The following is a 19,569-nucleotide window of genomic DNA, read 5'->3' as shown; positions in this document are numbered from 1 at the left end:
CACCTCTAGTTCTACACTAGTCCATGGCTACATACAGGGCAAAGTTTCCAGGATGGTCCTTGAGAGGCAGGGGAGGGTAAGGCTTCCACTCAACAGGGAACTCCCTGCAGGGTCCAGCCCACTGGCAGCTGCTTCATAGTGTGGGATGAAAGGACTCATCCTCAGGTATGGAGGCTAGATCACTGAGCTTCTACTTCAGGAGGGGGTCAGTGGGCCAGGAGGAAGGGAACCTGCATGCCATCAGATCAGGGTGCAGAGGAGCCTTACTCAGAGCTTCCACACTTGCTGGGGCCCTGCCTTCTCCATTGTCTCAGTCAGGCTCAATTATAAGAACACGTTCAGCTCCACACCCTTCATGTACCAATGTACCAAGTTCCACGTCCCAGGAAATAGGATCCCTTCACCTGAGATGTTGTATGAGCTTCCTCTTGCTGCTGTAACAAATTACTACAAACTTAGTGGCTTAAAACAACCCAAATGTATTATTTTAGAGTTCTGGAGGTCAGAAGACTAAAACAGATGGGCAGGACTACGTTCCTTCTGGGGCTCTAGGGGAGAATCTGTTTCCTTTCCTTTTTCAGCTTCTGGAGGCTGCCTGCAATCCTTGGCTCATGGCCCCGCATCATTCTGACATCTACTTCTGTTGTCACATCTCTGTCTCTGACTCTCCTGCCTCCCTCTTTCCTTGACCCTTGTGATTACATTGGGCCCACCTGGATAATCCAGGAGACTTCCCATCTCGAGATTCTTAATCACATCTCCAAATTTCCTTACTACATGGGATAACATTATCAGGTTCTGGATATCAGGATGTGAACATCTTTGGGGGACCCATTGCTCAGCCTACTGCTGATACCCATTCCAGAGTCCCTCATCACCCTGTACAGTTCTGTGTAGGTCAGGACAGACAGACTTGAGCACCTAGATTCATTTGTGGAATGTTCACCCTGTGTCTGACATTGCACTGAACTCTTTATGGACGATCTCACTGGATCCTTTCAACATGTCTATGAGGTAAGCACTGTTGTTATAGTATAACTGAGACCTAGCAAGGCTAAATAATTGGCCCAAAGTCACACAGCTGGAAGTCATGGGGACAGATTTTGAAAACAGAATTTTTCAGCTTCAGAACCATGTTCCTCACCATTAAAAGACATCATAAGGGTCAAACTTCCATTTTATAGAAGAGAAAGCTGAAACCCAGAGGCAGAGCATTTGACATCAATCAATGCCTTAAGAGAAATGTAAACATCTGTCCTTCTAGAGACTACGGTACCAAGCAGTCATGGGTGATCCAGGGCATAAAGATTGTTTAAAAGACAGGTGTAGAGACTTCCCTGGTGGCTCAGTGGTTGACTCCATGCTCCCAGGGCAGGGAGCCCGGGTTCGATCCCTGGTCAGGGAACTAGATCCCACAAGCATGCCGCAACTAAGAGTTTGCATGCCACAACTAAAGAGCACACGAGCCGCAGCTAAGGAGCTCACCGGCCGCAACTAAGGAACCAGTGAGCTGCACCTAAGGAATCTGCAAGCTGCAACTAAGAACTGGTGCAACCAAATAAATAATAAAATAAATAAGATTTAAAAAAATTTTTTTAAAAAGACAGGTATATTAAGGTATAATTTACATACAGTAAAATTTACCTGTTTTTGGTGTACAGTTCTATGAATTTTGACAAACATATAGCGTTTTATAACCACCACCACAATCCAGAGATAGCATATTTCTGTGACCTGCCCAAAATTTACCTTATGCCTCTTTATAGTCAAACCCCTCATTCCATCCCAGCCCCTCCAACCACTGACCTATTTTTATGTCCCTTCAGTTTTTGCCCTTTCCAGAATGTCATAAATGGAAACATAGATGACCTTTTAATTCTCTTTTTTATTGGGGTCTGACATACATGTGGTAAAATGTATGCTTTTTTGTATAGAGTTCTACAAGTTTCAACAAAAATGCCCACAGTCATGTAACCAATGCCACAGTCAAGACACAGAACTATTCTATCACCCCCCAAAATTCCCCTGTGCTGTGCTTCTGTAGTCATCTTTCCTCCCCACCCTGACAGTCAGTGATCTGTTTTCCGTTCCCATAAGTTTGTCTTTTCCAGAATGTCATATAAATAGAATCATACAGTATGTAGCCTTTGAGTATTTCTTCTTTCACTAGCCATAGTGCATCTGAGGTTTATCCACGTTATATGTATCAGTAGTTCATTCCTTTTAATTGCTGAGCAGTATTCTATTGTAAGAATGAACCAGTTTGTTTATCCTTTGACCAGTTGAAAGACATTTAGGTTATTTCCCAATGTGGCGATTATGAATTATCCTTTGTAAGTTCTGCTGGATTTGCTTTGATAATATTTTACTGAAGCTGTTTGTATTTATATTCATGAAGAATATTGGACTATAGGTTTTTCTTTTTTCAGAATATCTTTGCTTTTGGTATCGGGGAAGTGATGGCCTTATAAAATGATTGGGAAGTGTTTCCTCCTCTTCTACTTTCTGTAAGAGTTTGTGTAGAATTGGTATTATTTATTCCTTAAATAACTTGGTATTAGAATTCACCAGTGAAGCCATCTGAGTCTGGAGTTTCCTTTGTTGAAGGTTTTCGGTTATAAATTCAATTTGTTTAACAGATACAGGGCTATTCTTGTTACCTATTTCTTCCTGAGTGAAGCTTTGGTAGTTTGTGTCTTCGAAGGAATTTGTCCATTTCATCTGAGTTATTAAATTTATTATTGTAAAGCTGAGGAGAAAGTATTGAAATAACCAAACACACGAGTGAATGAGTTACTTAAGGAGACCATAGCAAACAAAGAACAGAAATTCTGGGTTAGGAAATAATTTGAAATTCATGAAAAACTTTATGCTTTTTTGAAATGAGTCAGTGTATTAAAAAGTACAATTATGCAGAAAGATGTAGCGCAAAGTCTTATCAAAAAATTGGAAACCACATAAATGTCAAAGTTAATAGAGTATATTCACTTGATAGAATAGATGTCATTTAAACCATGTAAAGATATGCATAGCAAAGTCTAGAAAGAAAAACACCAAAATGTTAATAATTATTGGTTAAGGTTTTGAGTCTGTGGGGTCCTTTTCTTCTTCTTTTCTATTTCCTCCAAATTTGCTATATAACATTTTAACATGCACACTGCCCTCTCCCCATGGGGCTGAGCCCACGCATGCATGCCCTGCCACCAGGCATGTCTCCCCTCTCACATGCGTGCTCCATTGTCTCATTAGACTTCATTTACAAAACACAAGTTCAAAGGTAAACGTATTAAGCATTTCAAGACAATGGCAAATGCCCTGTGCAACTGCACAGGTTGCTTTTCCGGAAAACCAGCCTGGTAAAAGCATGGTGGCTTGGGCAACAGGCTTTATGTGGAATGATATTCCTTAGAAGTCAGAGTGGGTGCCAGGGCAGGCCCAGTAGTTGCTATTTTTGGAATACACATATACTCCATAACTACAATTGTGTAATTGTATATACTGTGGAAAGTAACAGGAAACCAAACATCATGAGGACAGAGAACATTTATTGGTTTTATTTACAGCTATATCCTCAGAGCCTAGAACTTCGTGGGTAATGAATATTTATTAAATATAATTCTAGAGATTCCTAGCCTTAATCTTTCTCATGAGCTTGATAACTCCTATACATCCTTCAAGATCCTATTGAAAATGCCCCTTCCTCTAGGAATCCTTCTGCAACCCTTCCACAGTTAGTGATTCTTCTTGTGCTTTTACTGCACCTTGTGCAGCCCTCTATATTAGCACAGAGCCAAAGCATGAGATTATACAGCAGCACATTATATAAATCCTCGTAACTTGGTTTAGTTTGAAAATTTTTCCTTAGGAATTTTGTAACTATCAAAATTCTTAACCCCATCAACTAGGATAAAGCAAATTATTCTACAGCATTTTCTAAGAAGGAAGGTATCTTATCTATTAATCATCCTTCCCTCCTTTTTTGCCAAATGCTTTTATTTTAGTCCTAAAATGTGGCTGTTTACTTTTTTTAAATAAACTTTTTATTTTGGAATAAACTTTGATTCAAAGTTGTGTAGATAGGAGAGAGTTCTCCCTGTAGTTAGCGCCTTACATTACCATGGTACATGTGTCAAAACAAAGAAATTTAACATTGGTACATGACTATTAAGTAAATGCCAGACTTTATTTGGATTTCATCAGTTTTCCATTAATGTTCTCTTTCTGCTCCATGATCGAATGCCAGACACCATGTTGCAGTGAGTTATTGTGTCTCCTCATGGTCTCCTCTGGTCTATGACAGCTTCTCAGTCTTTCCTTGTTTTTCATGATCCTGACAATCTCGAGAGTCCTGGCTGGGTATCCTTTGGAATGTCCCCCAGTCTGGTTTATCTCTTGTTTTTCTCATGCTTAGACTGGGATTGGAGGTTTATGGAAAGAATAGCACAGATGTGAAGTGCCTTTCTCATCACATCATTCCAGGTGACACTTGACATCACTGGTGAGGTTCTCCTTGTTGCTTGGTTGAGGTAGTGTTTGCTAGGTGTCTCTTCTGGAAAGTTACTGTTTTATTCCTTTCCATGCTTTATTCTTCGGAAGCAAAGATAGGATCTAGAATTCTATCTCATGTGTCCCAGAACCTATCGCCATATTATAATTAAGTGGACACCCAGTGATCTGAGAATTACTATAAACACGTGATGCTGTGTTACTCAAATTACAAAATAACCCTGATTTTGAGGAGGTAAGATGAGAGTGTTAGTGGCACTAATTAGTGTTGTTTGTCATAAGCCCTGTTCATATTTCCAATGCTGGCTGCATCTGGCCCCCTATGACAAATGACATAGTTGTTCCCAGGCCCCGACTCTGTCCTAGATGTTGTCTTGGGCTCTGTGGCTTGGACCATAGAGTAGAGCTGCTTCAACCCCTCTCTTATACAGTAGGGGAAAGTGAAGACCAGAGAGGGAGAGGGCTTGCCTGAAGTCACACAACCCTTGAGTAGCAGAACCAGAGCTGGAACTTGAGTCTCTCACTTGCCCAGTGTTTACAGTAATACTAGCCATAAACTGGGACCCTCCTTCCCCAAATTCCTATTCAGACAGGAAGGGTTCTCTGCTTTTCTGCATGGCTTCCCATTCCAGTCTCAGTATCTGTGTCCCTATTGTACAATCAAGCCTGGGTCTAGCATGGAAGGTCCAGAGAAAAATAATCATACTTCCACACAGCCCTCAAGGAGCCCAGGGTGACAGTTCCACTGAGGGCTTAGTACATGCTGAGCACAGAGTAGATGTAAATAATTGTTGGATGAATGGATTAGTAGAAACATTTAAATTCACCAGCCCCTTCCACCTGGTTAAGGCCCATCACCCACTTTGATGGTAGCATATTCCAGCTCTTGAGAACACTTAGCAACCTCAACCTCTACACCAGCAGTTTGACTAGAGACCTACTAAGGGCCCTTCCCCTATAAGAACCTATACTCTGAGGGCAGGGGCCATGTTGGTCTTTCTCACCAGCTGGATGTCAGCATTTAGCACAGAGAGTAAGCACCTAGTAGATGTTTGATGGGAATGAATGAGTGAGTGAATGAATGAATGAGGTCCCAGGCACAGAGAGGACTGGGCTGTCACACACACACAGCAGCCAAGTCTTCTAGTGGTCCAGATGCAGCTTCCATTTCTCACCAGCTGCCAGGCCATCACATCCGATGCAGGTTTTCAAATAGAAGCGAGAAGTTGAATGTTTGAAGCTAAACAAAGCAGTGGGCTGAGCCAACTTTCCTGGAGGCAAGCTGCTTCCCCCTCCACCCCACCTGGCACCTCAGAGCCCACAGCCAGGCCTGTCCCACAGCCAACCCTCAGCTTCCAAAATCTGCACCCAGTCAGGAAATGTGGGGCTAGGGGCTTCTTCGAGGGAGGTCCCCCACCATCTTCCCATCCTGGACAGCCAGGGCAGACCTGGTTTTCCTTTCCTTGTCCACCCCGCTCCCAGCCAACACACCCAGATCCTGGGGGCAGAGGGGGGAGGAGGTCTACATTCAGCAGTGGAAAGAAGGAAAGAAGGAAGGAGATCTCACACCTGGGCACCCGCTGGGAGCTCTGCTAGGAGCTGGCTGCCCCACCTGGACTGGTTGCTCACAGCTCATTACACGTCAGAGGCAGGGGCTGTGACCACCTTTTACAGATGTGGAAAAGGAGGCTCAGAGAGGTTACAAACTTGCCAAGGCCACACAGCCCCATTGGTGGCAGGGCTGATTGGACCCCAGCTCTGTCTGATCCCAGAAACTGAAGTCTTGCTCCAGGCTGTGAAGAGGTTTCTGGTCCCAAACTTTCTTGTCTTCCTCATTGCCAGAGTATTTCCCTTTTCTCTTCAGTTCACATGAACCGCCACTAGAATGATTCACTCCTTTGTTTATTTATTTTGTTTTTGCTCTTAAGGCTAATATAAGTAATGGGGACAGGGGTGTAGTTATGGAGCTACCAGCTATTCACTCCCTGGTGTGAATTACTGCAATCCATTTGCTTTCCTTTTTTTTTTTTTTTAATCTATTTTATTGAAGTATAGTTGATTTACAATGTTGTGTTCATTTGCTTTCCTTTTGACCCTGACCCCCAGCTGAGTCTCCCTTGCATGGAGCAGGTGGAAATGTTAAGAAAAGAGAGTCAGGGTCACTTAACAGCCTTCACTGTAGTCAGTGGGCAAATTGGGAAACTGAGGTCAAGGGCAAAGAAGAGAAATGCCCAGAAGCTGGGTTAGGAAAGCAGGCAGAACAAGACCCCAGTTCAGGAATAGAAAAGGAGATTCCCAACACCAGAGTGAGCTCTTCCCACCAAAGTCCCCTGGTGAAGGTGAAGGAAAAGCAAAGGTGAAGGTGGTGGGGGAGAGGTGGGAAATCTCCAGACGGAGATTTTCAGAGAAAGGGTCTTTCTGAAATGGGCCATATCTCCTGGGATATAATTGCCTGTCCCAGTAAAGGAGGCCCAGCCACCCCGCCCCCCAGCACCTACACACTTATCTGAAGACCCTAGTTTAAAAAGATGCAAGCAGAGACTTCCCTGGTGGTGCAGTGGTTAAGAATCTGCCTGCCAATGCAGGGGATACGGGTTCTATCCCTGGTCCAGGAAGATCCCACATGCCACGGAGCAACTAAGCCCGTGCGCCACAACTACTGAGCCTGCGTTCTAAAGCCCGCGAGCCACAACTACGGAGCCCGCATGCCGCAACTACTGAAGCCCGCATGCCTAGAGCCTGTGTTCTGCAACAAGAGAAGCCACCTCAATGAGAAGCCCATGCACTGCAATGAAGAGTAGCCCCCACTTGCCACTAGAGAAAGCCCCCGTGCAGCATCGAAGACCCAATGCAGCCAAAGATAAAACTAATTAATTACTTAAAAAAAAAAGATGCAAGCAATCTAACCCCATAGCTGGCAACAGCCTAGTATTTTAGAAAGTCTGTATTCTCTACCTGGGCTCCAGCCCCTGCTCCACCACTTAACAAGGCTTGTGGATTTCTCTGAGCCTCAGTGTCCTTTTCTGTAAAATGATTGCTTCCTTTTGAGGGAAGAGTTCATGACTATAAAGCATGTAGTATACCTAGTATATGATTGGCTTTCATGAAAAAGAGAACAACTACCTTTTGTTAGGACTAGAAATGGACCTTTTACTCGCTCCTCACTCTGGTTCCTCCTAGGGCCTGACCTGAAATCTCTCACTGGTCTGCACAACCCAGCAGAAACCCCTCCCAGGCAGTGCACGGAGACCAGGCCTGGAACCCAGGAAACCTAGATTCAGTTCCCACCTCTTCCACAGACATGCTGTGTGACCATAGACTCGTGCCTTCACCTCTCTGGGCCTTAAATCTCCCATCTGGCATTGAGGTTAACAGTCTCTAAGTGCTTTATTTCATTTATTCCTTATGCCTAGCTTAGGTGATAAGTATTATTGATATTCCCTTTTCACAGATGTGGAAGTTGGGGCACGGAGAGGTAAAGTGACGTGCCTAAGGTTATTCATCTAGTGAGGGTCAGGGTCAGGATTCAGTCAGGTCTCTAATTTCAGTCATCCTGGAGAACCTCAGGAGTGGTGAGGCAGATGGTGAGCATGGTGGGCTCCAGACAGGCTTGCAAGTCTGTGACAGATTTGAGCAGAAGGCAAAGGACCAAGAGGCTGGGAGGAGGTGGGGGAATGTCTGACTCATCAAGGCAGCTGCAAGGAGAGGAGCCAGTGAAGACTGAAGGCAGTGGGGGAATCGGGCCAGAGCCAAGTCTGTGGCCAGGGGCAGAGGGCGCTCCTTGGAGAGGTTGAGGGGCCTCACGGGCACAGAAAGGAGCCCTGGACTGAACTCTTGGATGGCAGAGGATTTGTGTTGGGGCAAAGGCTGACGTAAGGAGTCATGGCCTTGGGTGTAATGCTGATCTATCCCATGATTACTGTACATTTACAGCCCTCTATCTCGTCACTGTGTGATCTGCAGGTGTTTATCAGTATGTCCTCATGGTGATCTGGGGAGGTGAGGCCTGTTTCACAAACTTTAGAGGTGGGTATTGAGTGGGAGCAGATAATTTAGGGAGATTTGAACCATTTGTTGGAGCCAGTCCTGGGCTCCCTAGCAAAAGAGATGTAGGAAATCCTCCTGTCTAACCCTCAGCTGCTCTGTCACTTGAATTCTCTCCACCAGAGAGGTTGAAAACAGGTGGTCACCAGTCAAATCCGTATTTTGTTTCGCTTGCAAAGGGTGTTAAAAATTTGTAGTTAATATTTTAAAACAGGGAGATGTGGGGCAACTGGAACTCTCATCCACAGCTACTGGGGTGTAAATGAGAACAACCTCTTTGGAAAGCTGTTTGACATTTATCTGCTAAAAGCTGAATACCTGCATGCATGCACGCCCAGAGGCCCAGCAATTCCTCTTCCAATTGCATCTGGGCACCAAAAGACACGCGCTGTTCAAAGTAGCACAATATGTAATTGACCCAAATTGGAAACAACCCAAAAGCCCATCAAGAGTAGAGTGAATGCATAAGTTGTGGTACATTCACACAAAGGAATACTATACAGCAGTGAGGATGAAATAACAGCTACATGACTGAATCTCTCATGATGTTGAGGGACAAACACTAGATGCAATGTCCTATGATTCCCATTAATAGAGTTCCATTTTTGTAAAGTTTAAAAATAGGATAAACTGGTTTATGGTGTCAGAAGTCAGGACAATGGTTACCTTTAGGGAGGGTCACTGGAAGGGGCACTGGCTAGGGTGAGGGTGTCTGGGCACCCATAATATTTTGTTTCTTGATGTTGATGCTGCTCTCACAGGTACATTCATCTTGTGCAAATTCCTCAAGCTGTACACTTGTGAGGTATGTATCCACTTTTCTGTCTGTGCATTATCCTTCAATAAAAAGTTGGGTTTTTTTTTTTTTTTTTTTTAAAGCAGTAAAGCTTAAAAAAAAAAAAAAAAAAGAGGGAGGTTGTTTATAACTACCCAAGTTTTCTGCTTCTTTGGAAAGTAGGAAACTCTGACCACTCTGGCTTGTGACCCAGCCTGGCTGTCCCAGTGAGAGTGTGTGGGATGCCTGCTGACCACAGTCCTCACCACTTTGTTCCCTGTCCTGAGACAGAGGACTAGTTACTGTATATCAACCCAGTTGCAGCGTTATTCTTCTTAGAGTAGAGAAGTATTTGCATCTACCAAAAATAGAACAGAAAGAAAGACAGAAGGAAAGATGGAAAGAAAGAAAGAGAGAAAGAAGGAAAGCAAGCATGCAAGCAGGCTAAGAGGGCCACATGATCTCAGAAAAAAATTGGGAGAGACGATTCTTGTTTGGCTCTCTACATGGTTTTTTTTGTTTGTTTGTTTTTTTTCCTTTGGTATGTGGGCCTCTCACTGTCGTGGCCTCTCCCGTTGCGGAGCAGAGGCTCCGGACGCGCAGGCTCAGCGGCCATGGCTCACGGGCCCAGCCGCTCCGCGGCATGTGGGATCTTCCCGGACCGGGGCACGAACCCGTGTCCCCTGCATCAGCAGGCGGACTCTCAACCACTGCGCCACCAGGGAAGCCCCCTCTACATGTTTAATATACAAACCTACTTCATTCTTGGCAGGTCATTTGCCTGGCCCCCTGCATGCATTTCAGTTTGCAGCCCTTGCTCTACAATCACCCCTGCTCTACAATCACCCCTGCCAATGTCTGGCCTCTGTTTGCATACCCTGATGACAGGGAACTCATTCCCTATCAAGGCAGTGCTTTCCATTATGGGGCAGTTCTGGTTGGAAAGTTCTTTCTCAAGCTGACCTGAAATCTGAGAGTCTCAGACTGCAACGCCTGGATGAGACTTGGGAGATTTCCCAGCCAGAAGTCCTCAGCCTTTTTTGTCCCCAGAGGCCCTTGTCATTACCCATTCCCTCAGGCTCTTTGCTGGGATCTGTTGTGTCTACCTCTCAAGCTGAGTTTATTAAGTACTCACCTGAGAGGACGTATATCCAAGCAATAGTGTCCTCTGGAATTTTTTAACTCTGAAAAGCCTTTAACTGGGAACTGCTGGTCTCGTCTAGCCCCCGGGCTTTGCAGGTGAACAGCAGATGCCCAGAGAGGAGAAGAAAAGTCCAAGGACACATGGTGAGAACGCCTTAGCAGATATAGCTCTCTGACCACTCCAAACCCTAATTGGTCACTGGGGTTGTTTTCATCCAGCCTGACCCAGGCAGAGAGCAGAGGGAAATGGGAAAGGGACAAAGGAGGGGTAAACTTCGGTGAAGAGAAGAGGAATGACACAAAGGTGAATCCAGGGCAGTTTGTGCCTCTGTCCAAGGCAGAGAGTGCCAGGAGAGAGGCCAAGTGCACTGGGCAAGGGGCAGTGGATCTTGGGGCACAGGCTGGATGGGAGATGAGCCGGCATATGAATAGAGGGCAGGTTCCATCACAAGCTTACTTACCCAAGCTTCATGCTCCCTCACTCACTCTGAGCCACCCATTCCCAAACCCTCCCTCCCCTCCATGCTCTTCCCACCTCCAGGCCTTTGGTCCCAATGGTCCTTGGGCTGTTCCCTCCTCACTCCTCTGCTGCTCAAATGGATCACTGACCAACACAATGCTGGACTTGGTTGTGCCCTTTGGTGTGCTGGTCACACTCCACAGTCGTGGTTCTCTTAGTCCTTACCGTGGCCCTGCAGAATAAGTATAGTTATTTCTAACTTACAGACAAGAAAACTGAGGCTCAGAAAAAGTACATTTTTAAATTTTAGGGACCCCTAAAAAATGAAGTGGGGAAATGAGAGTGGGACCCCAGGTCTTCAGGCTTCAAGGTCAATGTTCTTTCGACTACACTTCACCACCGTGCCTTTCATGTGAAAAATATTCCAAACCACGGGGTCTCATGTATATTCATAGAAAACAAAACTGGATAGAAACATCCAAAAATGGGAATAGTGGTTATCACTGGATGATTTTTATCCTTTTCACTCCAATATTTTCAGTTCAATCCATTTTTTTTTTACAATGAACATGAATTGTTTCTATCATCAGAAAAAAAAACCCCAAAAACATTAGAAGTTAAATCGTTCTCATCTCCCCAAAGCCCAGCTTGGTTTAGAAGGAGAGCACCCTGGAGATTAGCAGCTCTGTCCTCTAAACCTTAGTAGTTGTGTCCTGCAGTCCTTGCTATGGACTGAATTGTGTCCACCCAAAATGCATATGTTGAAGCCCTAACTCCCAGTAAGACTGTATTTGGAGATAGGGCCTATACGGAGGTAATTAAGGTTAAATAAGATCATATGGGTTGGACCCTGTGGAGTTAGGGCCTATAAGGAGGTAATTAAGGTTAAATAAGATCATATGGGTTGGACCCTGATCCAATAGGATTAGTATCCTTATAAGAAGAGAGCTTTCTTTCTCTGCCCACCATGTGAGGACACAGCCAGGAAGTGGCTGTCTGGAGGCCAGGAAGAGTGTTCTCACCAGAAACTAACTCTTGGCCTCTAGCCCCCAGAAACATGAGAAAATAAATTTCTGTTAATTTAGCCATTCAGTTTGTGGTATTTTGTTATGGCAGCCCAAGCAGAGTGAGACACCCCTTCAACAGCAGAGAGGAGTGGGCCTGGAGCAGGGGTTAGGGTACTCACGAGGCTCCCCAGGGGTGCTTGGGTGTTTGTGGAGGACACAGACTACCAGATCAGCCCCCACCCCCAGAATTTCAAGTGGGCATGTCGGAGGATGAGCCCAAACAGATTCAGGTCCTAATCCCTGGAATCTGTATTGTTTTAGATGGGAAAAGGGACTTTGTAGATGTGATTAAGTTAAAGATCTTAAAATAAGGAGATTATCTTGCATTATCCAGGTAGGCCCTAAATGCAATCAATCACAAGTATCCTTACAAAAGAGAAGCAGATAATATGCTGCTGACTTTGAAGATGGAGGAAGGGGCCGTGAGCCAAGAAATGCAAGAAAAGTCATTCTAGAAACTGAAAAAGGCAAGGAAGTGGATTCTCCCTTAGAGCCTGCCCTGTGCTCAGGAAGGAGTATGGCCCTGACACCTTGATTTTCTTTTTTTTTTTTTTGACACCTTGATTTTCATCAATGAAACTGATTTCAGACTTCTGACTTCCAGAATCATAAGAGAGTAAATGTGCATTGTTTCAAACCACAAGTTTGTGGTAATTTGTTACAGCAGCAATAGCAAACCAATACACAGTGTCATATCCATTTGGTACAACCAGGAATGTTTAGAGCAGGAAATAAATATCACCTCTGGTTCCAGAGCTGTAAGTGCTGGAGGTTTCAGGCTCACATATGCCTTTGTTGTTAAGGGGAGAAGGAACTTCCTCAAAGCCCCAGTTCCTCTGAGAGAGCAATGACTGACACTGATTTCCGGAATGTTCAAGTGAGTCTGGGTGAGTTGGACATCCTGGGTTAGAATCCACCACTCATTAGCTGGGTGACCTTGAGCAAATTATGCAACCCGCTCTCTTCTTCTGATTCTGACTACACATTAGAATCACCCTGAGCATTTCAAACCATTCCCGTGGCCAGTCCCTATCCTTAGAGACTCTGATTTAAGTGGTCTGGGGTGAGGCTTGGGCATCAGTGTTTTGTTTCGCTTTTAATGGATTGTTTTTGGCCGTGCCACACGGCTCGTGAGATCTTAGTTCCCCAACCAGAGATTGAACCCATGCCCTCAGCAGTGAAAGCACAGTGTCCTAACCACTGGACCGCCGGGGAAGTCCCAGTATCAGTGTTTCTATAAGCCCCCTGGTGATTATAACATAGAGCCAGACTGAGCAACCCCTCTCTAAATCTGTTCCTCCTCCAAGATAGAAATCATCGTTAGGTACATATCACATGGGTGTGAGGAGCCCGAAATGAGGTAATCCATGTTAAGTGTTCAGCACACAGTAAGCCCTCAGTAAATATTAATTATTATTATACTTCAATCTAGACAGGTGGATCATCTTTCATCATCATCATCTTTCAGTGTCCCCTACTCTATCCCTTTTCAAAATTTTCAGGATAAATAGAAAGGCTCAGTAGATCACTAACATGGTGACGGTTTCAGGTACACTTAAACCAAGCATTTCAAACTCCAGGGAGACACAGACGCAGTCTAATCAGAGGTCTCTCTGGCTTTGTGGGAATCCAGTGCCACACAGGGCAGTGTCACCTAGGTGAGTGTCTCACTCCCAGCATTGCCTTAAGGTTGCAAGAAATGACCCATTTATAAATATTCTGGATGGAAAGGACCTGTCTGGCAAGCAGACCAGTAGTTTTAAAAAATCCTTCAGGTTTTAAGACCAAGAGCTTGATTTACAATGGACTCAAGGGCTGCCTCGAAGGGGTGGCTTCCATTTTTCAAAAATAATTGCTTTTCTTCTGTGCTCCTCAGAGCTCTTCAGGCAGAGAGAAAAACAGTTTCCTAACTGGAGAGAGCTTTGGGAATGGAACCCAGTGGCTACAAGCCCTGGGAGCAGGAATCAGGGAACAAGCAAGGGCAGACCCAGGTTTTGTGGGGCCTGAGGCCTATACGTTACGGGTGGGGTGAGGCACTCTCTGCCACACCTGGGGGTCTGGGAAGCAGAACCGATGATGGTGATTATAAAGAGATAATGATTAAACAGGTTTGCAAACGTTGCTTGGTGAATAAACCGCCTGCCCCAGTATAGCTGTTCCTTTGTCCCCGCTTGAGATCTGAGATGGGCTGAGGTGGAAGGCAACCAGAGATTCCAGCTGGAAGATTGTTCTGCCCCCTAGTTACCCCTCCTCTTTGTTTTGATTTTGCTTGAAAACAAGATTGAATTATCCTTTTTTCCCCTCTGGGTGTTACAAGTCAGGAAGCCTGTTAAATAAACATGCCTATTAAAGGCACTGATCTGTCCCCAGCATGCAGTTAATTGCAGCTCCAAGGCCACAGATGTAGTGGCTTTCGGATGTGGAGGCTGCCTCTTGGTGCTACTCTACCCTGCCCTGGCCTGCTGCGGTCTCCTTGCCTGACTCGGGGTAAGTCCCTGTCCCTGTCTGGGATCCAGTCTCCTGTCCCATATAATCAGGGTGACAATACTATGAATTCATAGTCAACCCATCACAGTGATGAACCCCTTTGGCGCAAGCCCTAAATGACAAGGCAGGACTCATTTTCAGCTGAAAAGCACTAGTATTGCCGTATGGATACTTTAATATAAAACGATCACCTACCACTTTGTAAGCAGCTGATGTCTAAGCCCCCAAGAGCCCACCTCCACTCTGACCTCCCAGCCCCTGCCCTGGGACCCCGCCCCACCCCAAACCTCCTCATGATTCAGCATCTAGAGGAATAATGCCTGGCCGAGTGAGGGGGACCCAAGGACTGGCCATAGAAAAATTACAGCCAGGCTCACGTACATTGTCAGTGCTGGATGTTCTGTTAGTTAACATTTTGAATAGCATGCCTGGGCCCCTCCACGGACTCAAGACTTCCCAGTCTTGATATTGTCTCTCTGAGGAGCCTCTCCCACCCTTTGCATCCCAGAGTGGGGCCCAGCTTGTGGAAGAACCTGAGTGCAGCTGGGAATGAAGCCACCTCCCAGCCAGGGACCCGTGATCTGTCTACCCACCCTCCTTTCTGGCAGGTCATCTGGTCCAAAAAGTTGGCCTTGAGAGGACAGAGCAGGCCAGCTGTCCTCCAACTCCATGGAGGACTCTCACCAGACCAGGTAGAGGCCACGTTCCCTGGTTCCTGCTCCTGAGTCACTTTATACTGCCCCTTCCTCATGAATATTCCCAGGCCCCTCTACCCAGGGGCATAGCTGGGAAGGACCACAGAGCTACAGAGACCCTGGAACTGCCTCAGGGGTCACCAGGGTGTGGGGGTCTAGCAAGCTACTCTTCTTTACCTGGCTTGACATTGGCCTTTTGTATAAAATTTCCCCTCAGTGTGTGGACCGTTAGGCCCAGAGGGCACATAGTGAGGCAGGCCTCTGGCCCCCCCAGCCACCTGAGATGCCACTGCATCTCATGTCCTCTCTCCTCTGTGGTTCCATTGTCTTCATTGTGCAGACACATCACTCTGTTCTGGGGAAGGAATATTCCATGATCTATACATAATCCATATGAACAGATGTACAATGGGAAACACCTTCCTTATTCCAATTTCACCAACCTGCAACTAATGCCTTAATCAGCCTATCTGAAAAGGTTGTTTAAATACCACACCTGACACCAGGTGAACAGTAAATAAGACTGTGGCACTTGTGGGTTCTTATTATGGTTGCTGGTCCAACCCCCTCCTCCCCATGGATTGATTTCCTGAAGGACCTGGAGAAGCCCTTTTGCCTCTCTGGGCCTCAGTCTCCCCATCTGTACAATGGTGAGGTTGAAGCTCTAACAGCCCCCTTGTTCCCTGATCTGTCCCTGATTTTATAAGGCCAGGGGCAGGATTAGCCGTCATGGGAATCCTCTCTGCTAGGGGCTGCTCCTCCTGGATGACACACTGAGGCAGATACATGGCAGGATCTTTAGAATCAGATTTGGAGAGGAGAGACTCAACCTGGGTCAGTCACCTCCAGTAGCTTGTGGGGTGCTTAAGAGAGTGGCATTCAAATTCAAACTTTGCAATTCCAGATGTACTACTTACTAGTGAATCATTTTCTCCTCTCAGCCTCAGTGTCCTTAGCTGTCAAAGAAATTGATAACACTTGTCTTCACAGCAGAAGGGTCTGTAGACTCCTAGTTATCCCATGTCTTGTCCTTCCACAGTCACAGAAATGGAAGCCCTCAAAATGACCACCCAAAATAAAAACTACTTTCCCAGCCTCCTTTGCAGCTAGTTGTACCATGTGACTAAGTTCTCGTCAGTGGGATGAAAGTATAAGTGTTTGGGGGCAGCTTTGGGGGCCCTTCCTTTAAGCAGCTGGCATGCATTCTTTGCCTTTTTGTCTTCGTCCCTTCCTCCATCCTGCCGCCTGAAATCTGGATGTGGTAGCTACCATTTTGAACGATGAAGACAATGCTTACTGCTAAGATTGACCAAATCATGAATTGGAAGGGGCAAATATCCTTGAGGATCATTTATCACCTTCCTAGACTACTTACCTCTGGGCTTACTTTACTTATTTAGAGAAATCAACTCCCATTTTGCCACTGTTATTAAGAGTTTCTGTCACTCAGAGCGAAACCTTATCCTCACTCACTGCCATGGGATCTGATGAAATTAGAAGGTTCTCTCTAACCAAGGCACCCTCCTGCCTTAAAGTCCTTCTGTGCCTTCTCAGGATAACATTGAAACTCCTTAGCATGGCATTTAAGACCCTTCGTGATTTGTCCCCTCTAACCCCTCCAGCCTTGGCTCTGTCACTGCTCCCCACCCTGTGCATCATACTGCAGGCACCGGCCAGCCGGAGCTACTCACAGCTCCCCGACACCAAGCCACCACTCACCTCTGGCCTTTAGCACATGCAACTCTGTCTTCCAGAAATGCCCTCTCTCCCCTGGCCCTTTTCAGGTTTCAAGATTCAGCCCAAGTATCACCTCCTCCAGGAAGCCTCCCCAGACCTTCCCAGGCTTTGTTTTGCTCCGTTTCTTGTTTCTCTTTCCTCCACCGCATGAGAGACGCACACCAGTTTCTGTGTCTGTCTGCCTCCCCAGTCTATGGGTGGCCTGAGGATGGGGATGGTGTCTGGTTCATCTGTGCACTGCCAGGGCCTCTGTGACAGGGTTGTCAGTAACAGGAGCTGAGTGAGGAGGGATAACGGGTGGCAGATGCTTGCCAATGTGGAAACTGCTGGGCCTGGTGAGGGCTGTGCTGAGGAAATAGTCTTTGAAGCAGAGAGAACTGACTCGAGACAGAGGTGAAAGTCAAGGGCATCCTGAGCAGCTGTTCATCCCTGCTGCCCTGCTCTGGTCATCTAGGAGCTGGATACTGCTGGATCCAAGATACCCTGGTGCATTCGTTGGCAGATCTGCACTATGTGTCGTTAACGGTGGGGCAGCATTTCAGGATCACTCAATGAGAAAGTGTGTGAAGATACACTTGGCCCCTGCCAACTCTTTGCACTTCAACCGTTGCCTCATTATGGCCCAGAACCAGCAAAGATAACAGGAAGGGAAAGTCAGTTGAATGGGTTTCATAAGTAACATGCATTTGGAGTCCAAAGTTTGTGGTCCAAGGACTCTGCTAACAATGAACATTATTTAGCAGCTTTACTAGAACTTTCTGGGGCCCTGATCACCTAATGGCCCTTTCGTTCATCTCATATCCCCTCCTTTTATAGTGGAGAAGACCAAGGCCAAGAGAGAGGAAGTTGCCCAAGGTCACAGGGAGAGGCTGGCGAAGGGACCAGGAGCCAGGCTCTCACTCCAACCCTCATGCCCTTTGCACAACTCTTGCCCCTTCCGTGATTGCTGTCCAATAATTAACTGTGGATTTAGAAAGACATGGACTCCTTGGAGCCATTCATGAGGGTCATGAAGGGACAGATCCATTATACAGAGTCTTTGAACCAGGAAGATACATCCTATTGATGTGGTAACATAATCTTTTCTTATTTTTTAAAAACTTTTATTATGAACAAATTTAAATATACACAAAAATAGAGAGAGAGAGAGAAAGAAAGAGTATAATGAATCCTCTGTGCCCATCAGCAGCCAGCTTAATAATTATCAACGCCTGCTGTTCTTGGTAACATAACTTTTCCCCAGGAAACTAGAGGAGATACGTGCTCCAACCAGTATGATCTTTTCAAATTGCACACGGGATCGTGTGACCTCCTTCTTCCTCAAAAGTCTAATAGGGTCCTCTGCTGTCGAAAAGAAGAGAGAGCAGGGCTCCCACCCTGCCCCGGACAGCCTATCTCTCGACTTCTTTTAAGTGAGGGAAAGATACACTTCCCTTTTCTTTAAGCCACTTTTATTTTGGGTTTCCTCTTACGTCAGTAGTTCACAAGTGTAGCCACATATTAGAATCAACAGAGGAACTTCAAAACAAAAAATGAAACAACAATAAAAACCAGACAACGCAGTACAACACTGAGGGAATTCCAATTCAGTTGGTCTGGAGTGTTTCTCAGGCATCAGTGTTTTAAAAAGCTTTCCAGGTGATGCTAACACACAGACACAGTTGAGAACCTCTGTTTAATCATATGTGTCTGAACTGATTCTGGTACATGGCTCAGCTGAAAGGTCATCTTCTCCCAAGAAGTCCCAGGAGAAGGAAATCTGGACTCTCTCTTTGTGCTTCTACAGAGCTGGGTGCTAATCTCTATTAGAGGTATATGGCAGTTTATTTTTATTTTATTTTTATAAATTTGCTTATTTTATTTATTTATTTTTTGGCTGTGTTGGGTCTTCGTTGCTGCGCACAGGCTCTCTTTAGTTGCGGTGAGCAGGGGCTACTCTTTGTTGTGGTGCGTGGGCTTATTGCGGCGGCTTCTCTTGTTGCAGAGCATGGGCTCTAGAGCGCAGGCTCAGTAGTTGTGGTGCACGGGCTAAGTTGCTCCGCAGCATGTGGGATCTTCCCAGACCAGGGCTCGAACCCATGTCTCCTGCACTGGCAGGCAGATTCTTAACCACTGCACCACCAGGGAAGCCCTATATGGCAGTTTAGTGCATTCATTTTGTTTGGGTCAGTCTCTCTGCTGTCTCCAGGTGGTACCGTGTGTGCCTGGGCCAGGGGTCAGAGTTCTTAACTGGCCTCCAAAATTCTGCATGGCCCACGCCTCCAGCCTCTTCCAGAACCATTCACCCCTTTGCGCTTCCCACTTCTGCCCACTTGTCTTTTCCCAGTTCTTTGAATGCATGTTGACCCCTCCCACCTCCAGGCCTGGGCACATGCCTGTCCCTATTACCTGCAATTTAACCTGCCTCTTCATTCAGTTGGGCCCTACTTGTCTTTCAGATCTCATCCTCTATCCTTGCTACTCAGAGCGTGGGCTTGGCGCTAGCAGCATTGGCATCACTGGGCAACTTAGACACGCAGAACAGAAGGCATTTATAGTTAAAAGGGTTTAACAAGGTCTCCCAAATATGTAGAATGTAGCTATGATGGGTAGTTCTGACTCAAAAATATGATTGGGGTGATGGCAGGAGAAGGGGGTGCTGTTTTTAGAAGAAAG

This window comes from Neophocaena asiaeorientalis, unplaced genomic scaffold, assembly GCF_003031525.2.
Source record: "Neophocaena asiaeorientalis asiaeorientalis breed wild unplaced genomic scaffold, Neophocaena_asiaeorientalis_V1.1 scaffold192, whole genome shotgun sequence".
Taxonomy (NCBI): domain Eukaryota; kingdom Metazoa; phylum Chordata; class Mammalia; order Artiodactyla; family Phocoenidae; genus Neophocaena; species Neophocaena asiaeorientalis.
This window is presented reverse-complemented; position numbering follows the sequence as displayed.